Raw genomic sequence first — 12,062 nt, forward strand, 5'->3', positions numbered from 1 at the left:
CCCCATTTTTTAATGGGATTACTTGGTTTGTTGCTTTTCTGCTTCTTTAGTTCTTTATATATACTGGATATTAGCCCTCTGTCAGATAAAGGGTTGGTGAAGATTCTTTCCCAATGTGTAGGCAGTCGTTTTGTTTTGATGACTGTGTCTTTTTGTTTACAGAAGCTTTTCAGTTTCATGAGGTCCCATTTATTGATTGTTGCTCTTAGAGCCTGTGCTGTTGGTGTTCTGTTCAGGAAGTTGTCTCCTGTGCCAATGAGTTCTAGGCTGTTTCCCACTTTTTTTTTCCAACTGATTTAGAGTATCTGGTTTTATGTTGAGGTCCTTGATCCACTTTGACTTTAGTTTTGTGCAGGGTGATAAATATGAATCTATTTTCATTTTTCTGCATGTGGACATGCAGTTGGACCAGCACCATTTGTTGAATATACTGTCTTTTTTCCACTGAATGTATTTGGCTTCTTTGTCAAATACCGAGTATTCATAGGTGTGTGGGTTTATTGCTGGGTCTTCTATGCGGTTCCATTGATCTTCCTTTCTGTTTCTATGCCAGTACCATGCAGTTTTTCTTACTTTTGCCTTGTAGTACAGCTTGAGATCGGGGATGGAGATACCTCCAGATAATCTGTTGTTGTACAGGATCGTTTTGGAGATTCTTGTTTTTTTGTTTCTCCATATGAAGCTGAGAATCTTTTTTTCAAGGTCTGTAAAGAATTGAGTTGGTATTTTGATGGCAATTGCATTGAATCTGTAGATTGCTTGTGGCAAGATGGCCATTTTGACAATGTTAATCCTAACAATCCATGAGCATGGGAGATCTTTCCATCTTCTGAGATCTTCGATTTCTTTCTTCAGAGACTTGAAGTTTTTCTCAAACAGGTCTTTCTTTTTTTTTAATTTTATTTTTTTCTTATCAGTTACATTTTATTAACTCTGTATCCCAGCCGTGTCCCGAACCCTCATTCCCTCCCAGTCCCTCCCTCCTTCATCTCCACTGTGCACCTTGCCAAGTCCACTGATAGGGGGAACCTCCTCCCCATTCATCTGATCCTGTTTTATCAGGTATCTTCAGGACTGGCTGCAAAGCTCTCCTCTGTGGTCTAACAGGACTGCTCCTCCCTTGGGGGGTGGGGAGGCCAAAGAGCCAATCATTCGAGTTCCTATTAGAAATAGTCCTTGTTCCCCTCACTATGGGAAACCAATTGGTTACTGAGTTACCACAGGCTACATCTGAGCAGAGGTTCTAGATTACATTCATACATTGTCCTTGGTTGCATGTCAGTCTCAGAAAAGACCCTGTGCCCAGATATGTTTGGTCGTTGTGGAGCTCCTATCCTTTCCTCATCAGACTAACTCCCCTTCTTTCTCATGATTCCCTGTACTCTGCCAAAGGTTTGGTCATGAGTCTTTGCTTTGAAAACACTGCTAGTTAGAGTCTTTCAAATGCGCTCAGTAGACTCCTCAAACAGGTCTTTCACTTGCTTGGTTAGAGTCACACCAAGGTACTTTATGTTATTAGTGGCTATTGTGAAGGGTGTTGTTTCCCTAATTTCTTTCTCAGCCTTTTTGTCTTTGGTGTACATGAGGGCTTTTGATTTTTTTCAGTTGATTTTGTATCCTGCCACTTTGCTGAAGGTGTTTATCAGCTGGAGGAGTTCTCTGGTTGAATTTGTAGGGTCGTTCATGTATACTATCATATCATCTGCAAATAGTGACACTTTGACCTCTTCCTTTCTGATTTGTATCCCCTTGAACTCCTTTAGTTGTCTTATTGCTCTGGCTAGGACTTCAAGTACTATGTTGAAGAGATATGGAGAGAGTGGGCAGCCTTGTCTTGTCCCTGATTTCAGTGGGATTGATTTAAGTTTCTCTCCATTGAGTTTGATGTTGGCTATAGGCTTGCTGTATATTGCCTTTACTATCTTTAGGTATGTGCCTTGTATCCCTGATCTCTCCAAGACTTTAAACTTGAATGGGTGTTGGACGTTTTCAAATGCTTTTTCCGCATCTAAGTAGATGATTATATGGTTTTTCTCCTTCAGTTTGTTTATGTGGTGGATGACATTGATGGATTTCTGTATGTTGAACCAACCTTGCAAGCCTGGGATGAAGCCTACTTGGTCATGGTGGATGATATCTTTGGTGTGTTCTATGATTAGGTTTGCAAGTATTTTATTGAGTATTTTTGCATCAATGTTCATAAGACAGATAGGTCTGAAGTTCTCTTTTTTTGTTGGATCTTTGTGGGGTTTAGGTATCAAGGTGACTGTGGCTTCATAGAATGAGTTTGGTAGTGTTCCTTATGTTTTTATTTTGTGGAATAGTTTGAGGAGAATTGGTGTTAGCACTTCTTTGAAGTGCTCGTAGAATTCTGTGCTGAAGCCAACTGGTCCAGGGCTTTTTTTGGAGGGGAGACTGTTAATGACTGCTTCAATTTCCTTGGGAGATATAGGACTATTCAGTCTTTCAACTTGATCTTGGCTTAATTTTGGTAGATGAAATCTGTCAAGAAAATTATCCATTTCATTGAGATTTTCAAATTTTGTGCCATATAGGTTTTTGTACTATGACCTAATAATCGTTTGGATTTCAACAGTGCCTGTAGTTATGTCCCCATTTTCATTTCTGATTTTCCTGATTTGGATAGTTTTTCTTTTCCTTTTAATTAGTTTGGCTAAGGGTTTGTCTATCTTATTGATTTTCTCAAAGAACCAGCTTTTTGTTTCTTTGATTCTTTGGATAGTTTTATTTGTTTCTAATTGATTGATTTCAGCCCTGAGTTTGATTATTTCCAGGTGTCTGCTTCTCTTGGGTGTATCTGCTCCTTTTTTTTCTAGGGTTTTCAGTTGGGCCATTAAGTTGTTTGTATGTGATGTTACGAATTTCTTCTTGCAGGCACTTAGTGCTATAGATTTTCCTCTGAGCAATGCTTTCAATGTGTCCCATAAATTTGGGTATGTTGTGCCTTCATTTTCATTGAATTCTAGGAAGTCTTTAATTTCTTTCTTTATTTCTTCCTTAACCCAGCTGTCATTGAGTAGTAAGTTGTTCAGTTTCCATGTGCGTGTCGGCTTTTTGTTTTTTCTGTTGTTGTTGATGTCCAGCTTTAGTCCATGGTGGTCAGATAGTACACAAGGGATTATTTCAATGCTTTTGTATCTGTAGAGGCTTGCTTTGTGACCCACTATATGATCTATTTTGGAGAAGGTTCCATGCGGTGCTGAAAAGAAGGTGTACTCTTTTGAGTTTGGGTGAAAAGATCTGTAGACGTTTATTAGGTCCATTTGATTTAGGGATTCTGTGAGTGTTTTTATTTCCCTATTTGGTGTCTGTCTAGTTGATCTGTCCCTTGATGAGAGTGGGGTGTTGAAGTCTCCCACTATTAAGGTATTAGAATCAATATATGATTTAAGCTTTAATAATGTTTCATTTAAGAATGTAGGTGCTCTTGTATTTGGGGCATAGATATTCAAAATTGTGATGTCCTCTTGGTCGATTTTTCCTTTCATGAGAATATAGTGGCCCTCTTTTTCTTTTTTCATTAACTTTGGATGAACGTCTATTTTATTAGATATTAGGATGGCTACTCCAGCTTGTTTTCTGGAACTATTTGCTTGAAAAATATTTTTCCAGCCGTTTACTCTGAGGTGGTGTTTATCTTTGTTGCATAGGTGTGTTTCTTGGATGCAACAGAATGTGGGATCCTGTTTCCGCAAATATTCTGTTAGCCTGTGTCTTTTTATTGGTGAGTTGAGTCCATTGATATTGATAGATAATAATGACCAATGCATGTTAGTTTCTTTTGTAATGGAGTCGTTGATCTTACCCTGTTTCTTTGCTTGTTTTCCTTTCATTTTTTGGGATATTATCTGTATGCCCTGTTTTCTTGGGTGAAGTTGTTTTCATTGGATTGGAGTTTTCCTTCTAGTATCTTCTGTAGAGTTGGTTTGCTGTGTAGATATTGCATAAATTTAGTTTTGTCATGGAATATTTTGTTTTCTCCATCTATGTTAATTGAAATCTTTGCAGGTTATAGTAGTCTGTGTTGACATTTGTGATCTCTTAGATTCTCCATGATACTTGCCCAGGCCCTTCTGGCATTCATAGTTTCTGATGAGAAGTCCGGTGTGATTCTGATAGGTCTACCTTCATATGTTACTTGGCCTTTTCCCCTGGCTGCTTTTAATATCTTTTCTTTGTTCTGAAGATTTATTGTTTTCACTATGATGTGACATGATGTGTTTCTTTTCTGGTCTAGTCTATTTGGAGTTCTGTAGGCCTCTTGTATATTTATGGACATCTCTTTCTTAAAGTTGGGAAAATTTTCTTCTATGATTTTCTTGAAAATATTTTCTGGACCTTGGAGCCTGGAGACTTCTTTTACATCAATTCCTATTTTTCTTAGATTTTGTCTTTTCATAGCATCCTTGATTTCTTGGATATTTTGTGATTGGAACTTTTCTTAATTTATTTTTTCTTAGAGAGAAGTATCAAATTCTGCAAGTGTGTCTTTAGCTCCATAGATTCTCTCTTCCATCTCTTGTATTCTGTTGGTGATGTTTACTTTTATGTTTCCTGGTCTTTTCGCCACGTTCTCCAGCTCAAGGTTTTTCTCATTTTGTGTTTTCTTTATTGATTCTAATTCTGTTTTCATGCCTTGCACTATTTCTTTCATCTATTTGAATGTGGATTCCTGTCTTTCTAAGATGGTCTCTATTTCCTTGTGCATTTCCTTTTTATATGCCACTAATTTTATCTCTACTTGTGCCTCTGTTTGTTTGGCTATTTTTGCCTGTGTTTCTTTAAGGCTTTTGTCTATTTCTTTTTTCTTTACCTCCAATGGACTGTCCAACTCTTTGAAAGATTTGTTCATTTCCTCCTTATGAGCTTCAAATAATTGGGTAAGCATAGGTTTAAGGTCATTTTCCTGTGCTTCTGATGAATTGGAGTATCCATCAATTTTGGGGTTTCTTGGCGAAGTCATGATGTCCTGATTTATGTTGGAAGTGTTCTTTCGCCTACCCCTGGCCATTGGTTTATCTGAAACCTTCCTTGTTTGTTTTTGGATTCTGCACATCAGACTGGTACTGTCTCTCTCTGGCGTCTGGAGAGTTCTTCAGCAAGCTGAGAGAGGTCCCTTGTCCTTAGCATGTGCTGAGGACTAGCTGTACCTTTGGGAGAAAAGTACCCAGGTGCAGATGGGGCAAATGCAAATGTGTGTGTGTGTGTTTGTGTGTGTGTGTGTGTGTTTGTGTGTGTGTGTGTGTTTAGGTTATGCGTTTACATGTATCTCAAGGGACAGAGTGATGGCTAAAGTATAAAAATATAAACTTATTTGGAGCAACTCTCAGCTGCCATGCAGGAGCGAGAAAGAAAGAGAGATAGAGAGAGAGAGAGAGAGAGAGAGAGAGAGAGAGAGAGAGAGAAAGAAAGAAAGAAAGAAAGAAAGAAAGAAAGAAAGAAAGAAAGAGAGAGCAAACTCACAGAGGGAGAGGAAAAAGAGAAAAGAGGAAAAGAGACACAGAAAGAGAAAAGCGAGCAGGAAGAGAGAGATTTTTTTTAAGTTTTTAGACTACAATGTAGTTACAGCTCTCCCTTTTGTTCATTTCTTCTAAAAGCTCCCATGTATCCATTTTGGCTTTCTTTCAGTTTTCATTAACTGTTATTGCATGAATATGTATAAGTATGTACATGTACATTCAAAAATATAACCTGCTTAGTCTGTATAATGTTACTTGTGTATATATTTTCAGGGCTAATCTTTAGGTATTGGATAACCAGTTGGTGCTCACTTTTGTGGAGAAGATTTTCTCCCATTCTCAGTATTACTCAGTTACTTATAGATCTTTGTATTGCTCCCCACAGATCTCAGTATTTAAACACAAATTTAAGAGAAGCCTAAGACATTTATAGGTGATCTGGCACTTGCATTCTTATCTACTACCCACTGCACTAGACTTTTTTTTTCCAGTTATAGAAACAATCCTTTTAATTTTCTTTATAGAAACTTAACAAATTCCAAAAAAAAAAACCCTCTCACAGGTATTTTTATAACAAAACACTAATTTTTAAAATAAAATGGATTTTCTGGCAAAAATAATAGGAACTCTTCAGATACCATGAGCAATATCAGGCTAGGTTCATGACCTGGTCAAATCCACCCAGAATGTGGGCAAAGAAAAGGCAGAATATGGAAACAGCTTGGTCCCCAAAGGAAAGTCTAGATGGATAGGATTTCCAAATCAGATCCAACATTTCCTGTATGCCTATAGACTTTTAAGGCAGAAGGAATTTCCCATAAAAGACACTGCTTCCTGTATACAATTTTCTTAAATATGTTGTTTATATTTTAAAGCATCTATCTTGGGGCAGAGGAGGTAGTTCAGTTAATTTAGCAGTGATTTAGCATACAGGAAGCATTGGGTGTGATCTTCAACAATGAAAAAAAAATGGCATGATTGCTCTTTTGTAATTTTAACACTTTGCAGGTAGAGACAAGATAATCAGAAGTTCAAAATAATGTTCAGCCACTAGTATGAAGACAGCCTGAGTTAGTTGAGATCCTAAAGCTTAGAAGAAGAAGTTTCTAACTCTAGCAGCTGCTTGATGTCATTTGGGAAATTTTTCAAGATGCCACCATCAACTACCAACAAAACCCATGAGACACAGGAATCCAGAGGGCTGCCCAGGGACAGCATGTTGTTGGTGATCTCTGTGTTCTTTCCAGTTCTTTGCAAAAGGCTTGAAAGATACTTTAATTTCAAACTGTCCTGGGGCCTTCTTAATTGACAGTTCCCCTCAGTGCCGTGGATGGAAACAAGAAACAGGCTGTTGTCAGTGAAATTCTGGGGACCTCACTCTACAGCCACTTGACCTGTCACAGCATCCACAGCTGTCTTTGGAGCACCTGCATGTAGCTGCAGCACCTGCCCCCAACACGTTGAGGGTGGCAGTAATGTTCACATTCACTTTTCTATGGTCTTGGGAAAAACTTTTCATAAAGCACACAAGACACACTGAAGGTGCCAATGGTGTCAGTAGTCTTAAAGGCATAAGAAGTTTCTAGCTGCAATTAATGAGGATGTCTATTTTTCCAAACCCCTTCAGCACCTGGTCTACAGAAGCCATGACAGCATGAAAAACTAGGATATTTATAGAGAGAGGAAGGTACTACCTTCCAGTGGCAGCAACCATGGACATTCTTGGCAGGCTCCTTCTGACAATGGCAGTGTGGCAGCCATGTCTCATGAAAATCTCAGTATGCCAGAAGCCAATCCCAGAACCACCATCTGTGATAAAGGCCATTTTGTCCTGGAGAAGGTCTGGACAGTAGTGGGTGTGGTGTTCAGAAAGACAGTAGACCTCTCTTCAAGGTCAGTGGCTGCTGGTACATGAAGTTGTGTGATGGCCAGGGTGGCAAGGTCAATAGAACTCGGTACCAGACTTTCAGTTCTTTAAATATACTACACATCTCCTGATACAGATACATAATGTTCACATAAACTAGTATTTCTGCCTGAGTGAGTCTTCAAGAACATATATAATATCATTATAATTACTCACTGTAATATTTTCAGTAAGAAATGTAGAGGACAATGCAGCCACTTTTGATGAGAACTGATAAACTAAGATCAGAAAGGAGAGGAGAACCTCCCCTATCAGTGGACTTGGGGAGTGGCATGCATGCAGAAAGGGGAGGGAGGGTGGGATCGGGAGGGGAGGAGGGAGGGGCTTATGGGGGGATAGAAAATGAATAAAGTGTAATTAATAAAAAATTAAAAAAAAAGAAATGTCCCCCTCAGGTTAAATTATTTTTACTTTTAGTCCCTAGATGATATATTATTACTTGAGGATATTCGAGGAAGTAAGGGCAGCATTGGGGTTAGGCTTTGAGAGTTCATAGCCTTATCCAACTTCCATTTCTCTCTCTCTCTCTCTCTCTCTCTCTCTCTCTCTCAGTCTCTCTCACTCTCTTTCCCCTACCATCTCCCCTTCCCTTTTCTCTTCCTCCCCCCATGAGTGTGTGTACGTGTGTGCATATGTATGTGCTTCACGTTTATGTTGAACTTATGATTTTTCAGCTTCCTGCTCCAGCTCCTGCTGTCATACCTGCCCCATTATTATGGACTTTCACTTTGGATGTATAAACCAAAACAAACCCTTCCTTTTATAAGCTGATATCATCAAGGTGTTTTATTACATCAATAGAATTAATATTGTAATTTTGCTTAAATTATTACCTGGCCAAAGAGACATCTGGTACTTAAATAATTTAATTATATTCTTCATTATATTATTTCAAAATGTGAGCAGCGGCTTCTTTACCTAGAACCTGCAAATCCATGCAAGAGGTGAGCTTTAAAAATAGAATGGTAGAATTAACACAGGGTGAACTATTTCATTCCAAAGAAGAGAAAGAAAGAAATTATAGATCCCAGGAAAATTAAAATTTTAATATGGCACACACTATTTAACTTTAATGATTGAGAATAATTCCTTCCGGGTCAAAGTCTTCCATACTTACTGAAGTGACAATGCCACTATGGATCTCTGTGGTGCAACTACTCAGGTGTTCTGGCTAGTTTCATGTCAACTTAGCACAAACTATAGTCATCTGAGAGGAGGAAACCTACTTTGAGAAATTGCCACCATAACACTAGACTAGGCTTTAGGCAAGGTTATAGAAAATTTTCTTAATTAGTGATTGATTTGTACAGGATCCAGCCCATAGTGGGTAGTGTTACCCCTAGGCTGGAAGCCCTGGGTTCTATAAAAAAAAAAGCAGGATAAACAAGCTAGGATGAGCAAACCAATAAACAGCACCCCTCCATAGCCTCTTCATCAGTTCCTTCTCTAGGTCCCCTCCTTGTTTTGAGTTCCTGTTCTAACATCCTTCAATGATACACAGTGTTGTGAGAGTGGCAGGCAAACAAACCCTTACTTTGCCTAAGTTGTTTTTGGTCCTGGTGTTTCATCATAGCAATAGTAAGCCTCGTAGCTTATTCCACCACTCCTGAGCATACACCCAAAAGATGCTCTACCATACACCATGTTCATAGCAGCTTTACAGGTAATTGCCAGAAACTGGAAACAACCTCAATGTCTCTTAACTGAAGAATGGGTAAGGAAACTGTGATACATTTACACAATGGAATACTACTCTGCTATTAAAAATAGGGACGCATAAATTTCACTCAGAAGGGAAAATAGAATAGAAAGAGGTAGTGGTTGAAGACTGGGAACAAAGTAGAAGAGGGAGTGCAGAGAGAAATAAGAAATGCCAGTTCTCATCCCTTCCACATTTCTCTCAGCTCTTACATTTACTCTTTAAATATCCCTTACATTATTTTTAAATGAGAACATTTTTCTAGCTACATTTTTCCTTTAACTTTCTTCTTGCCAAATTTCATCTTTTGTTTTCTTATAATCTATCTGAAATGATTCTTATTGCATTCTGTCTACCTTTTCCCACTACTAGAATTGATAAATTCTCATGTGTTTCACGTGCTCATAGTATCATTATCACTTATTTCATTAAGAAATTGTAATTTTCTTCTGTAACCAATGTTCAAAAGGCTACATGTATGGATCTTCTTGATTTATGTTCCTGTGAAAGACGAGCAAGCATTATTTAATGCTTCTATCATTAAACTGTGATGAATGCAATGACAGAAACTAGGAAAGGATAAGTATGAAGATGAAAGAAAATTTAGAAAGATGTATAATTTTCTAACAGTAATATTTAATTGAGCAAATCCACCTTGCCAGTTCAGAATTTGATATACAGCAAAAATAGAGAAACAGTCCTACCAAAATATCACTTCTCCTAAATCTAATCGACTCTTAAATATGTGTAGCATATATACATAATTGATTGTATATCTTCACTACTACAAATGTTATTAGCAACAGCCTGTTTTCAAAAATTTCAGCAACATACCATGAAGTTATTAACATTTTCAAATAGTGGTGGAGCAAAGTAGGATTGCCACTACTAGCTTTATTTTATATATTAGGCATATTCTGTAGCCTCAAAAATAATCATAATTTACAAATATTTCTGTATATCCAGCCCATGTGATATATATTTTTAATTTAAATTGTTCTAAATGCATTATTACTTGCAGCTAGTTAAACCATTTTTTAGCATGTTGGCCAAGTGGAGTCGTAAAGTATACATGAAAAGCCACTCTACTGTCCTTGATATAGTTAGTTTTAGTGGACTTGAAACAAATTCAAGTCACTGAAGAAGAGAGAATTCATATGATGAATTTGTTCTATTCTGTTGTCCTGTGGGCAAGATTATGGCACATATTCATTATTACTTATTGATGTGTGAGGACATAGCCCACTGAAAAGGTTCCACCCCTTCTAGTCAGGGTGTGCTGTATAAGAAAGCAGGTTGAACAAACATTGGAGAACATGTCCTTAAGCAGTGTTTCTTCATGGTCTCTCCTTCAGTTCCTGCTTCCAAGTTCTTGCCTTGAACTCTTGCCCTGACTTTCATAGACATCAGTTGTAATTTGCCAGTTATTGGATGAAACAAATCTCTATTCCTTTTTTAAAAATAATTTTTATTTTTTATATTAATCACAGGTTATTTACTTTGTATCCCATTTCCCTCCCTCATTCCCTTCCCATCCTACCCTCCTTCCTACATTTCCTCCCTGCCTCTGTCCAAGTCCACTGATAAGGGAGGTGCTCCTCGCCTTCCATCTGAACCTAGCTTATCAGGTATCTTCAGGCTTGGTTGCCATGTCCTCCTCTGTGACTTAGCAAGGCTGCTTCTCCCTGGGGGGAGGAAGGTGAGGTTAAAGAGACAGCCATTGAGTTCATGTCAGAAATAGTCCCTGTTCCCCTTACTAGAGTACCCACTTGGATACTGAGCTGCCATGGGCTACATCCGAGCATGGGTTCTAGGTTATATCCATACATGGTCCTTGGTTGGAGATACAGTCTCATAAAAAACACTTGTGCCCAGATATAATTGGTCCTTGTGGAGCTCCTATCCTCTCCAGGTCATACTAACTCCCCCTTCTTTCATATGATTCCCTAAATTCTGCCAAAGGTTTGGTTATGAGTCTCAGCATCTGCTTTGATACACTGCTAGGTAGAGTCTTTCAGAGGCCCTCTCTGGTAGACTACTGTCCTGTTACTTGTTTTCTCCTAATTCTAATGTTCATCCCATTTATCTTTCTAAGTGAGGATTGATCATCTTATCCTGGGTCTTCTTTCTTGTTTATCTTCTTTAGATATACAGATTTAAGCATGTGTATTCTATCTTATAGGTCCAGTACCCACTTATAAGTGAGTATATACTGTGTGGTGTGTGTCTTTCTGCTTCTGGCCTACCTCACTCAGGCTGATCTTTTCTAGATCCAACCATTTACCTAGAAATTTCATGATTTCTTTGTTTTTAATTGCTGAGTGGTATTTCATTGTGAAATGTACTGCAATTTCTGTATCCATTCCTCTGTTGATGGGCATCTGGGTTGTTTCCAGGTTCTGGCTATTACAAATAAAGCACTACAAACATGGTTTAAAAAAATGTCTAAGTTCTGTACTTGAGCATCTTTTGTCTGAGAAAGTGCCAGATTGATTTCCAATGCCATTCAATGGAAAAAAAAAAAAAGACAGCATCTTCAACAAATGATGCTGGTCCAATTGGATGTCTACATTCAGAAAAATATAAATAGTTCCATATTTATCACCCTGCACAAAAACTAAAGTCCAAGTGGATCAAAGACTTCAATATTAAACCAGATACAATAAATCAGTTAGAAGACAAATTGGGGAAGAGCTTTAGAACTCATTGGCACAGGAGACAACTTCCTGAACAGAACACTAACAGCACAGGCTCTAAGTTCAACAATCAATAAATGGGACCTCACGAAACTGAAAACATTCTGTAAAGCAAAGGACACTATCAGAACAAAACGACAGCCTACAGATTAGGAAAGGATCTTCACCAACCCTATATCTGACAGAGGGCTGATATCCAGCATATACAAAGAACTAAAGAAGTTAAAAGGCAATAAATCAAGGAATCCAATTTAAAATGG

General features: G+C 38.1%; 1 pseudogene; it reads right to left on the reverse strand.

Annotated features, from left to right (window-relative positions):
* Window positions 1-6,563: 6,563 nt before the first annotated feature.
* On the reverse strand, window positions 6,564-7,350 carry LOC129671025 (peroxisomal 2,4-dienoyl-CoA reductase [(3E)-enoyl-CoA-producing]-like; annotated as a pseudogene).
* Between the last annotated feature and the right edge of the window lie 4,712 nt (window positions 7,351-12,062).

Source organism: Psammomys obesus, unplaced genomic scaffold (assembly GCF_907164565.1).
Source record: "Psammomys obesus unplaced genomic scaffold, mPsaObe1.curated_primary_1811, whole genome shotgun sequence".
NCBI classification, from domain to species: domain Eukaryota; kingdom Metazoa; phylum Chordata; class Mammalia; order Rodentia; family Muridae; genus Psammomys; species Psammomys obesus.